The sequence below is a fragment of the Vidua macroura genome, chromosome 1 (genome assembly GCF_024509145.1).
Source record: "Vidua macroura isolate BioBank_ID:100142 chromosome 1, ASM2450914v1, whole genome shotgun sequence".
Taxonomy (NCBI): Eukaryota; Metazoa; Chordata; class Aves; order Passeriformes; family Viduidae; genus Vidua; species Vidua macroura.
Genome location: NC_071571.1, coordinates 19,418,728 through 19,432,569, shown reverse-complemented (window position 1 = coordinate 19,432,569; position 13,842 = coordinate 19,418,728).

The following is a 13,842-nucleotide window of genomic DNA, read 5'->3' as shown; positions in this document are numbered from 1 at the left end:
GCTATAAACGACCAAAAATCAGCTTGTGCAAAGGTGATGGATACTGATATTTCAGCTGTCTCCAGAGCTGCTGAAGCAACTAGGTGTGAAGACTGTCCAGGGCAGGAGGCACTGGCAGGCTTACACAGCTCACAGCCTGCAAGAGAGGCTGAACTGGTGTCTGGATTTCCCTGCAAAAGGAGAAACAGTGGCTCTGAGATGAAGGGATTGATAAAGCAGGACTAATCTATGCCTGGTGTTAAGTTACTTAGAGGTCGGTGATAAATGCTGTGTGTAGGAGAAGTTGCTGTGCAGACACTATAGGACATGCCTTAGGCATAGATGTTGGCTTTTGGTACTCTATCCTGAGATTTTAAGAACATGTGTGATCAGATTGAAATTAGGCTTTAAATGTTATTAATTTAAGAATAAATTGTTCAATTCATTTCTTCTTCTATTTAATCTCAGAACTCTTTCTTCAACTCCTCCTTTTCCAAGAGAAAACTTTTCCTGTAGTGTCACACTTCACTGGTCCCCAGAGCTAGGCCAAATCCTGCCATCAGTGGTAGCAATAAAGCAATTAGGGGATCACAGCCCTAGGGAGGAATCACCTGCAGTAAGAAGAAGAGAATGATGTTTGGTTTTACTTGACTAGCTTTTACGGCAGGTTTTACTTTTTTTTTTTTTTTTTTTTTTTTTTCTTTGTGCTGATGTATAATAAAACACTTTTACTGTGGTTGGTTTCAGTTTTTAAAAAATCAATTTGTTCCTTTGCACTCAGTATATTGGAGCTGATAACCATAATGTGCTATTACTTTGGGGTCACTGCTTAACTTCTGTTGACCCTCTTGCCCATGAATATTTCCTGGAGTTTATTGCTACAATCTATTTCCTGGACTATTTATGTATAAACTTACTTTTTTTGTTCTTTTCTTCCAAGTCTTTAAGAACAGTCATTCATTTTAGGGCAAAAGCAATTTGCTAAATGCAGAAACACAAAATCTATGAAATAACTGTTATGAATATCTGGGTTCTTTACTTTGTACTAAACAGATATTGAGAGGGTTGTGACAGATGTGGATGTTTCAGACTCTATAATGTACAACAGGGAAAGAAAGAAACACAGTGCATAGAGCTAATAGGTCATATTGACTAATGTTATTCTGTCCTTTGGGCCAATTGAGTTAAACACCTGCTATTGTATATCACAGTTTCTTTAACCAGGAGAAAGAAGGCAAAGATGGTACAAAAATCCTTTTTAAGCTTATGACAAAGTCTTTGAAAAATTGCTAAAATTGATTGTTTGTTTGATTGTTTGTTTTAATGGGGAGGGTTTTACGAGCTACTTGAAGTACTGTGAGTCAATTTCTGTTGTAACTGTCCAGGAAATGGCTGACCAGTAGAGTCACACCTTTGCAGCCAGGCACTAGCAGAGCTGAGGTCAGCACATTACCCTACATTCTTTGACAGAGGTACATATTATTATAGTGTCTGCAAGACAACCAAGTAATAAGGTTTCTGTTTGAGTATGTCTATATTAATCTCTTATATCATGCTAAAAACATCTAACTCCTCATGGACAAGAAGCTGTTCTGTATAAAGACTTCTAATACCCCACTCCAGCTAGAAAAATCAATTTTTTATATCAATGCAATATATGTAATGGATAAGATGCCAGTGTTTCCTTCACTGTTGTTAACCACTTTGGATGCTCTGCAGCAGTATTTCTTATGATCCTGGTATCTCTGTGTTTTACAGGTTATAGCTACATAATGGTGCAACATTAGTCACACCAACAACTCTCACTCTACTTATCAAAGCAGCCTTTAGATAACTTCAGATGAGACATGACAGTGGGTAATCCATTATCCTCTTTGCTGGTTCTTTTGTCTTCTGAACAAAGGATTTGATACAAATAGTTAAGCTGATTCCAACACGTAGCAGTTAGGACTAGCATTTTGAAAATGTATTTTCCATACTTGAATGGAATGAATGAGCTTCTACTTGCTTTAGGGAGAGAGGGCAATGTGTGGAAACAGATGAATAATGACCTGATTTAGTAGAAGAAAACTGCTGTAGGGAGAGATAATAGTAGGTAACAAATAAAAACCCCAAAGCAAGGAAGCTGAATACTACTAGAGGAAAGTGGAATGTTTTAATAATCTTGGTTTTTTTGAGAATATCATAGAAGAAAAAAAAATAAAATCAAGACTTTCTCAGCACATGACTTGTAGATGAGAGACCACAGGACACCCTGATTCTGAAGTGTGGGAACAGCACCATCTATTGCAGGGCTGTCCTTACCTTGTATCAGACTTCACAGCTGCCACTGCCTGGCACTCACAACAGCTTGGTACGGTAAGAACAAGGAATTTTCTTGAATTAGGAGGGAGCAAACTGCTTTCCTAGTACTTGGAAAAAAACAGTGATAAGGGAGGAACTGAGCCCAGTTCTTCTGAATGACAAGCTCATGGTATACCTTCTGGCTCTGTTTCCTCTCCTACTATGAAGTGTCAGCTGCTTGAAAGCCTTGATAAATCAGGCTAATGAGACCACCTATAACTACATTTTTTTTTCTTTTAAACCTAAGCAACGTACTTACCCTTGCCTTTCCATTTTTGAGCTATGCTCTCTTTCAACTACAATTGCATCACATTTTGCAGGCATTAAAAAAACTGTGAATGCTCGTATTAGGAAAACATGTTTTCTAGAGTTGCATGTAGAATGTAAGACAAAGGAAATTTATATGGAGTACTGGAAAGTAAGGGAAGGTATATAGACTAAAATTTATTCAAATCCAACTGTAAAGCTTGAAAAATAGCTGCCATTCTAGAAAGGAATATAAAATTTCACCTTTTTTTTTTTCTTATTTTGTCATAATATTATAAATTCAAGCACTTTTCATGTCTTGAAAATGCAGTTCAGCAGATGAGAAAAGCCAGAAAAGGCAGCATGGCTGAACATCTTCTTCTTTGAAAATCAGTATCTGTCCACAAACCACAACTGTCAAAAAGTAGGAAAGGGACTTAGATAGAAACATCACATCCATGCATCCGTGTGTCATTTATATGGGCTGCTTTTTCTTCACAAATCAGTTTTGTAAAACCCTCCAAGTAATGCCAGCTGATTTAATTATTTTTCATTTGATTGTTTTCAACAAAAGTAAGGGTAGTGTAACATGTTCAATTTTGCTCATTTTCATGAAAATATGAACGACAGGTTTTTAAAGGTTGGATATTATTAAGGAAACAACAATTGTTCCCTGCATAGCCATTTCACCTGCTGAAAGACTCCAGGCAAGTCTGTAATTCTCAGAGGGGTGTTCTGGAGAAGGCTTGAAAGCAAGCCATGTGTTGCCACTATATTCCAGATCCTCAAATGTTTTGGACAGACATAACTCTCCTGGACATCCCAGTATTTCAATTCACAAAATCTAAAGATTTTGTGCTCAGATACCTTAACTAGATAAAACTGCTTTGCCTGGTATTACAGTGGACCTATAAAATTGATTCCCAGGAGGAATTTTTTCTTCAACCATACAAGAAAGTGAAAATATTGTACAATTGTTGTAGTGAACTAGTATAGATAATTAAAAAATCAGGAGACCCAAGTCAGTTGCATATGTTTTGGGATTTTTTTCTCCCTAGACTGTAACTTGCTCTTATTTTATGCACTCTGGCTTAGTTTTCTAATTTCTTGGTAAAATGACATAGCAGTGTTTGAACCCAGAGTGTGATGTGGCTGACTAGCCAAGGACCTCTCCCTGTGGTCCTGCATATTTAGCTCCCATTCAGACCAATTTAACTGAACTTACAAGGAATGTAGATAAAAGGGGAAGGTAAGACTTTTTATTGGTGTTTCACTGACTGAAAGAAACAGTATTAAGCTACATACATTGGAATGTATGTAGTGTTGGACAGTTAGTGTTGGACAAAATTCTGAATTTAGAAAAATGTGCTTTTGTGTTGTTATCTTTCCAAAGGAAAAAAAAATTAAAAAAAAAAAACCTATGCAGATGTATCCAAAATTTCAAATTATAATAATAATAAAAAAAAAAAAAAAAAAAAAAAAAAAAAAAAAAAAAAAAAAAAGAAAGGAGTTAGTGTTCTTTTTATCCTGGTTTTGGCTGGGATATAGTTAATTTTCTTCTTAGTAGCTGGTACGGTTCAGTGTTTTTTGAATTTTGTATGAGAATAATGTAGATAACACACAAATGTTTTAGCTGTCGTTAAGTAGTACTTACCCTAAATCAAGGACTTTTCAGTGTCTCACATATGCTAGTTAGGAGGGGCACAAAAAGCTGTGAGGGAGCACAGCCATGACAGCTGCCCTGGACTCACCAAAGGGATATTCCACATCATAAATATCATGCCCAGTATACAAACTGGGGGAGTTGTCTGGGAGGAGCTGGTTCAGGGATTAGGTGGGCAACTGTATTGTGCTTCACTTGTTTCTCCTGGATTCTATTATTCTCACTTCCTCTCCTTATCATTACTATTATTATTATTATTGTTGTTGTGGTTATTATTATTGCCACTGTTGTTATTATTATCATTATTATCTTCATCATTATCATTACTGTTTCGATTATTAAAGTGTACTTATATCAACCCACAAGGTTTACCTTTTCTTTCTGATTCTTCTCCCCTTCAGGAATGTGTTAGGGGAAATCAGTAAGTGGCTGTGTGGTACTTAATTGCCAACTGGGATCAAAACACAACACCTTGAAAAACATTTGGACAAAACAACTACTGTCAAACCTCAAAAAACAATTCACTTGAATGATAAAGAGAGTGTAAATCTCTGAAGTATATTTGACATAAACTTATTTATATAGCCTACAATTTTTTAACTTTCTTGCTTCAAAGCACCATTCTTCATGAGCACAAAGAAAAAGGAACAAGGGAAATGCAAAAAAAAAAAAAGGCAGAAATAAATGATGATGGACTATTAAAAATGTTTATTTTTCAGAACATATTTTGACTTGTGTCACTGATCTGCATCTTTTAGACACATTCCATTACATGTGGAAATTTATAGCTGCAAAAATACCTAATAAGATTACAATAAAATCCTGAGACTGTGTCCAAAGGTATTAGCTTTACAGACTTCTTATTTTATTACTGGAAGGACATAAGGGAATTGTTTCTTTTCCATCACCTGCTTATTTGATATTGCTAAAGAGCTACTTGTTGCCAGCACAGCAGCATGGTTTGAGGAGAAACTGAGTTATGACTTCTTGAGTTAAACAGATTTCAGTTAACATTATCATGTGTCATCTGTCCTTAAAAGTTCACTAAGTGCTTCCAAATTTAAAATTAACCATCTTTCTTTCCTTTTGTTTGCTAGGATTCAAACATTGCCAGCTTTAGATGCTGTTTTCATTTTAAAAAACCTTTGGTTTACAATCTTCATATACACAGTATGTCTTCTGTATGTAGGATTCATTTTGCACTAGAAATAAAAAAATATATTATTGATGTTAGCAGAGCAACTTTGACAGCTGCAGTTGGGAAACTCAGACTTCATGGTGAAGCATAAAACTGAGATCTCAGAAAAATCTTGTATTTACTGAGTAGATAGATCTAACTTGTATGTTTTTACTACCTACTTATTTTTGAAACCCAGTCTGAACTGATGACACAACCATACTGGAAACATCTTTGCAGACTTATTTCTTAATTATTATGGGAATGAAATAGATGCAACAAACTGAAATTGTAACCAATCCTTAAGATACATCCAGAAAATCATCCTCAAAAATAACAACTCCTGTTGATTTGATGACATTTCACTTAGTGGCATCTTACAAACATTACTGGGAAACTGATTTTTCAGATCACATGAAATAAGACTGTTCAAAATTAATATTAGAAGACAGAGAAGTTGACAAAGCAGTCCACAAAACTTTTCTGAATCAAGCTTAAGATCAGAGTTCAACAATAATCACCTCAGCTTTCAACATGAGCAGGTCTTCTGGCCTGGACAATTGACTACAAGAAAAAAGAAGAATACCATGGTATTGGTTTTTCTGAAGATATCAACAGCTTGGACAAAGGTTTAATATATTTACAGTTTATATTTACTTAGACCTTTGTTAAAAAAATTGTATTGAACTAGATAAATTTTCTGAGACTCACAAACTTTTCTGAGTTCTCTTGCATTCAAAGAGTTTGTTCTGTGATTCTGTGTTGGCAATACCATCTTTTTTCGGCTTCCCAGAGGGAAAAGTACTTCTGATTTATCAGAACCACCTGAGATAATTTTAAATTCCACAACAGATTAACAAGAAAATCAGAAGTTTTACTCTACCAAAGGGAAAAGTTTTAGGTTCTTAATTACAAAACTGGAAAGCACCTAATACACTGAATCACATTACCAGAATTTTTTTCCATACTTGCTTCAGTGATGGGGTTCACGAGAGGCAGACTTGGCACTTCAACATCTCCAGTTTCCATGGCTGGCTTTGCTTGGAGAAACTGCTGAATTGATATCTCTTTTGAGGATGCTGACTAAGGTGAAATCTCCTTCCCTTCTCTTTTCAGATCTCTTCTCCTGAGTCTATTGTCTTGTAAGACTAAGATAGCACTTCATCCATTATGACTATGATAACTCAGTTTTCTCATCCCCTGTTCAATATATGGCATAAAGTAAATCAGCAATGTTGGACATTTCTCAGCCTTGTCTCTGGGATTTAATGTGTTCTTCAATGAGCATTAATTAAATAGGCTTTCTCTAAGTGATAACATTTTCAAGACTCTTAAATAGTAAGTATTAGCTGCAAATGCATGTTATCAAACTCCTTAATCTCTAGGTCAATGCTAAAGTCTATATAAGGACCATATGTGACCTAGTACATCTGTCAGATTTATTACTGTTAATGAAAGCAGGTTTTTATCCTGACTGCCTTATCATCCTGCATCTTTCAATAGTATTAGATACTTGCAGTGTCAGGAAACAAAGCAGTGTAAATAGGTTCATCCTGAAGTAAACATGGTAAGCGTGCTGAATTGTTGCAGTTGAGTTTAAAAGAGGATGTAATCATCTCTTTCCACTGTCTAGACATTTGAAAGGGTTGTCAGGACTACAGCTACAGCTTACCAAGCATCTGCTTTTGCTCTGCAGGGAGAGCTAAATCTTTGAGATCAAAGTCTCACAATAAACGCTTATCTGGGGTAGATTTCTGACATGAAAAATCATCAAATAAGTGCTACTCTTCACTGGACAGTTGCTTGCCATTTCTCATTAGGCACACAGCCAGGCTCCATGGTGCATGTGGAACCCAGAAAAAATCATATCATAATGTTTATGTAGCAGTTAAGGTGTTCAAGGGCAGTTTGGAGCAACATACAAGGGCAAATTACAGGGAAGTCTTACTGGAGAGAGAGGGGGGGCAGCTCTCAGAGAGCAGAACTTACTGGTTGGGGGAAGCCTGTTGCCTGGCAGATGGGTATGCCTACCTTTGACTAAATAATTCTTGTGTTTCTTGGAGACAGGAATCACTACAGAAACCTTTCGAACCTGTGATAACCAAGAAAGGACCACTTCAAAACAAGATAAAATAAGAGATTTATCTGCTTTAGCATCCAACTGCTTCTGAAGAGTTCTTCCCTTCTTAAAGATTTTCCTGGCAAAGGAAGTATTACCACAGCGGCTGAATTGAAGTAAACTTGCTATGTTATACTTTTATTTGAAGATATATCCCTTCCTTAAGCCTGATATCAGCACAAGTAACAGTGGTATTTTGTACATCTGTTGTGCATTCTTACACACTGAATGTTGACAGTGCATTTTAAGATCCATCACAACACAAAGGAAATATACTAAGGTGAATCTAAGAGAACACAGCTTCTAAGTAATTCTGTTTCTTATTTCTTCATAGCCAGATCAGCTCTGTACTGCATGTGATTCAGCTCAATTCAATGGAACCACTTTTAAAAAGAATGTTTCTGACACACTCCATTCCCTGCTGCACAGGCTGTGGCCTCTGTGGTCAGTTTAACTGGCCAGTTCCCTGCTTGCCCACCTCAGTGTGGTCCTGGTATCTCTGTGCTGGGATGCTGGCACTCTTCTGAAGCAGGTTTCAGGGTTTATGGCTCATCAGATATGACAGCTGTGCCTAGAGACATCAGCTTATATAGCAGGGAGGAAGCCAAAGTTTTGTGCTCCTTAGTCCTCACATTTAAGACAGCCAGTGGTTCAACAGTATTATTTTTTTCAAGCATTGAATTGAAGAAAAAGCAACATACTTGAGCTGCATTTTAGAATATTGCACCCTCTTGATGCCCATAATGGACCAAGCTGGGGCAATCCAAGCAACAGAGGTCTTCCTGAGCACAAACTGCTAGAGAAATCTGTGGTGAGGTTTCATGTGCAATTAAGTCTGGAAAGACAAATGGGCAACAAGCTGCTGGATGTGCAGCAGATTGTTATGCTGCTGGGGCCACTGCACAAAAATGTGGTAGATGTTTTCAATACTTAACTCCCAAACTTTGGCTACTTGTTGCAGCTGTCCCTTTCCCCCACTCCCGCAACCATCATTAACACCAGGCATTGACCCTCTACAGGTCAGTGTCACAGCTACTCCTGGGTCAGTTGTCTCAGCTAAGCACTTGTTCAGATCATTCTACCTTTAAAGTTTGCCTAGGCTTCCTGACCTAAAACCTAATCCCAAGCCAATTACTTTTTCTAACACCAGTCCTAAACCCAGTCTGCCTTCCCCTGCTGTGCTCAGCAGCAGTTTTCTTTCTTTGGTCTCAAATGATTAAAAAATGTTAACTCTTCTCACAACTATATGGGCCATGGTAATTGCTCAGGCCCTCCTACCAGCTCCAGATCATGAGTAAGAAAGGGCTTAGTGAAGAATAGCTTAGCATGCTTCTGCAGATATCTAGTAAAGATTGCTTTCTTGGAAAATGTGGCCACTGGAAAAGCAATGTTTGAGGTTGATTTGGTTCTAATTGTAGCTGAAAATTTTTGTTCTTAGTTTTCTTCAGTGACTACTAGTACCACCATGCCCACTAAGAAATGTGTCCATTCTGTATGTTATCCTGTGCACCACTAACATGGCTAAATGAGAACTAATGACTTGCTCTGCCACCATTCCCACTCTCCCTGTAGCCATCCATGAAAAAAGGCTTGGGTCCTGTGCATGTAAGGTTCATCACACAAAAGTCCGCCTATATATATTTATATATATCCATATATAAATAAGGTTTTCATCACAGCAATAGAGAAATGTCACTGACAAAATTGTTTTTTTCTTCTCTCACTTTCATTTCCATGTTTGCTTTCTCTTCTGTGTCCCCTATTAGCCTCTTCCAGTTATCCTAGGGGTTTACTGTAGTCTGCTGACCAGTGCTATACTGAAATATTAACTTTTCTGTTAAACTTGGCCCTTCCAGAAGCATTCGGGAAACTTTCTAGTTCCTGCAGTCCTGGGTACATAGCTATCACTGTACTGGACATAAGTCGAGTAAGGGTCACAACCACAGACTTTTCTGGAGCTACAGGGATGGGGTGGAACTCCTAGGCCCTGTTTTGGGAATTGCTGCCTTGTGGCTTTCAAAGTTGAGTAACATCCTCATAGCTCCTGATCACAAGCGGGCAAAGGCATTGCTTGGTGCAGCATTTGCCCGTGGGAGTGTTGTTGCAAAGGCAGATTCATTGAAAGAATAAGTTTGAAGCGTCTTGAATTCAAATAATTGATCTTTAGCTGGAACTTTTTGGTTTCTCATTCTGGAAGTATGTTCCATTTCAAAACTGATTCCATTCTTTTAAAATAATTTCAGAGTTCAAATAAATATCAAAACTGTTTTGGATTAAACTTTTTGTTTAACCTCAAACTATTATTTTTTCATGCTGCCTTGCTTGCTGAAATGTTCCTGTTTAATTTTTCCCTTCCTCAAATTTCCAGTGAACCACTTTATCAGAGTGTGAGATAATGAGACTGAGTTCTACTTTCCACATCACGGAGTGTCTACCACTCCATGAATCTGAACTCTCTTTACCCCAAAAGAAACTCTCCCTAACCATGCATCATGGCACAGGTGAAAGGCAGTGCATGTGGGAGGTTTGCAGTCCTGCTGTCCCAGAGATAAGCAGAAAGCTCTGCTGAACAAAGCTGAACTGGCATTAACCACACAGCTCTTAGAGCCACACTAAGGACAGATTCTAATTAGGCACAATTATCCAAACTCATGTATTTGCGTATAGCACCTCGCAGAGAGTCACAGGGAATCTAGCAGAAGCCTACTGGATGTCACTTAACCAGAAAGGGAACCTCAGTGCTTTTCCCAGAAAATAAAGCTGAGTAGTGAGACTCAAGGCTCTCCCAGCTAGAGGGAAATGGAAAGAAGCAAAGTCTTGTTTAAAACTCTGGAAAGTTGCTGTATTTCCCTGTTCAACAAGGAAGCTGCCTCTCTGCCTCATGCTTAACATCTGAGTCTTGCAGTGCCCTTTAGTGATTCAACTAAAATGCTGTGCTCCTCCTTTGAACTGGCAAAATCAAAGGCGGCTGCCAGCTGGGCAGCACTCGAAGTTCACAGCTCTAACACCTCCTTTTGACAATACTAAGCCTAATGCCTCAGCCAAATTCCCAAAAGCTACACAAATCACCTTCTTGAGCCCTAACTAGCACAGAGCTCCAAAGGGAGGGAGGTGAATCTCAGTGGCAAACTCAACCCCAGGGATTAAAGGGCATGTGCAGCTTCAATGTGTGATACTCATAACATAAAGCTGTGGACTACCTGCTCCATAAGGGTCCCATAATCCATTTTGTCTCTGTGGGGACTACTCCTGGCAGATCAAGTATTATTTATGGCTCCAGTATTAATTACCTATATCTTTTTCTCTCTGCAGTTGGGAAAGTAGGTTATTTGATAGACACCACTCAGTTACAACAGAAAATACTGATGGTTGTAGTCTGACTATTAATATGCAGATACAATCCTTTGCAGAATAACAGCAAATGCAAATTCACCAAACAGGAAAACTCTGTTTTTTCTTCTTGGAAGAGAATACAGATATATGCTCCTCTCTCTCAGGAATGCTGCAACTATTTCTACCAGTTTCTTTTTCCCAAATTAAGCAGACATATCCTCCCCTGACTCCTCAAATGCAAAAACAGTTATTGATCCAGGCTAGCACTGGAGTGCAGCTGAGAAGTGCCTCTCTTATATCTATCAAGGCAGAATAGCTAGGAACATGTTAAAATAGACAAAGAAATGTTAAAACCTCTATTTTTTTCAGAATCAGTAATTCAATAAGGCCAGAAATAGTGTAGGTAGAAAAGACTATGTTGATACCAAAAAAAAAAAAAAAAAAAAAGGAGCCAATTCTTATATGAATATGTGAGAGCAGGCACTTGCAAGCAGTATGACAGTAGAACACAATGCAGAGAGAATGATGTTCCCACTTTTATTTTCCTGAGTGATTGATGTTATAAGCAGGGATGGATTACACAGGAAGAGAAATTATAATGCCATATTCTTGACTAGTGAAGTGGAAGTGTTCTTAATGATTTCTATGGAACCACCACTGTTTATGCCACTGCAAGATATATACCTAAGAGAGGTGAGATAATGTGCAAGGATGGTGATGGTAAAAGCACATAAGAGTAATGAAAACTTATCACAGACACTGTGTTCCAAGTAAAAACAGCTCTTCAGATAGCCCTCAAGAAGTTGCTTTTTCAGTTTTACTTATGCTTTATAAGTAACAACAAATGCATGAACTTTTGTGTTATGAATGCCTTTCTAGCAATGACTTGTTGACACTAATCACTATAAGATTGATTATTAACTTTCATCTCAGGCTTTTTCTCAGTGCAATAAAAGTCTTGCCTGTACTTTTACACACATATACCAAGATAAGCTATGTTCTAATTATGTTTTGTAGCATAAGGAGTACAATGGATACAGCCTTCTTTGGAAGATGCAGTTTGTTTTTTTCTGTGGAGAAAAAGACGTATTGAATTCTGTGACTCTGTGCTAACCTTACAGCAGGCACACTGCAAAACTGTCCCACAACTACACAGAACACAGAAAATTAGGACTGTGGGACCTAGTATGTTGCTGACACTTTTATCTGCAACTGCACGCTTCAGCCGTCTCTTGCTAATCCTTCTCTGTCTTCAGCATGCAGTTTTTGTAGTGTATCTATGAAGAATTTAAATCTGAAACTATAGGACTGAGAAGGAAAGAATAAATGAAAAAAAAAATTATTTGTCCTCATTTAGGCTTCTCTATACATAAAGGGGCTTGATGAATTATTATTTATTTTAGCAATATGTAAACTTTTTTATCAAATCATTAAAATCTTTTGTATTTTAAGATTTACTATAACTTTAAAATAATCTCATCTTTATTATTATTTTAAAAAGACGCTAAGAGAATATGAAAACAGGTTGTGAAGGTTTTACAGACCTTATTGTTCTTATTCTCAGCTAATAGTTTTGCTGAAAAACAGCTGAAAGAGTGGTCAGCCCTTCTTTAAGACTATCTCTGTACCCCTTCCAGTAAAGGCCAAAAACTCAACAATCTTCTCAACAACTTCAGCAATACTTTGGGTAATCTGAGCAACCTGACCAACTGTCAAGGAAAAATGTATTCCAATAGCATGAAGAAACCTCTGTCTTACATTTTGTTTAAGAAGCCACAATAGCTTTACTACTAACTTGACCAAATCTGCACAAAAAATCTGTGGCATAATCCAGATTACCTGATATACAAGGTAGTAACACTCCCTGAATCCCCACAGATTTTACCAAGGCCAGGATTTCATTCCTGATGCATAAAATCTCCAGTATTATTTTCTTTTATACAGAGAATATAGAATATATTTTCTGCAGTTATTTTTAGCAATACTTGGACTGCTCTTTGTTTTGTTTAAGGGTATGTGCAAGAAGCTTGAAACTAGAAAGGCCCACTATAAACTCAAATGTAAACCTTATTGATAATACCCTCCAGTATCATATTTCAATATACATTGAAAACATTTAGAAAATTTCTGCTTATACTTCAAATATACTTCTTAAACCCAGGGGTGTTATGCTTTGATTTACACATAAACACATCAATGATTAAAGAGCAAGACACTTACAATGGACCTGATGAATTCTTAATCTCAGGAGCAGCAGTAAATTAAAGAAAAACATGGTCTTGTTACTGGTTGTTCTTTTGTGATTAAGTACTAGTTATCTGCTATGTTTGACATTCCGTAGACCTATTTATTTGATTAATTTAATTGTCGCCCTAATTAATTTAATTATTTGGTAGCAAGTGCTGAGAGGCTGGTGCATTCATGGTTCTCTACATGTTGCTCAGCTGATCACCAGCTCCACAGTTTGCTGAACCGGTAAAAAGCCACCACCCGGTCCCCGGTGCTCCTTTCGCTTGTCTGGGTTTGATTGATGTGCCCCCTGCTCGCTTCTGTCTCCGTGCCGTCGTTCACAGATTAATGTAGGGAATGGCATTATTCACGGTGCGTTTAATCAAGCATGAAGATAATTTTTCTGAAGGGGAGAACCCTCCCAGTCATTGCACTTTTGAAGTGATGAGTGTACATAAACAACTCTTTGCTTTGGGAAAAGAAATAGAAAATAAAAGGGAGAGGGTGGAGGAGTGTGTGTGTGTGTGAGTGCGTATGACGTGAGTCTGCTTTATCCGAAAACACAGGGAAATTCCGGGGAAGAGGGGGAGCGGGGAACGGGATTCAAGGTGTTTGGGCGTTATTGCAGTTGTTATCCGCGAAACCGACCCACGTTTACACAGCAACTTTTGAACAAGCAGGCGGGGTTGGGCCGGGCTCGCCCCGTCCCGCGGAGCTCCGGCGGAGCCCGGGGGTCTCCGTGCTGCCCGCCGT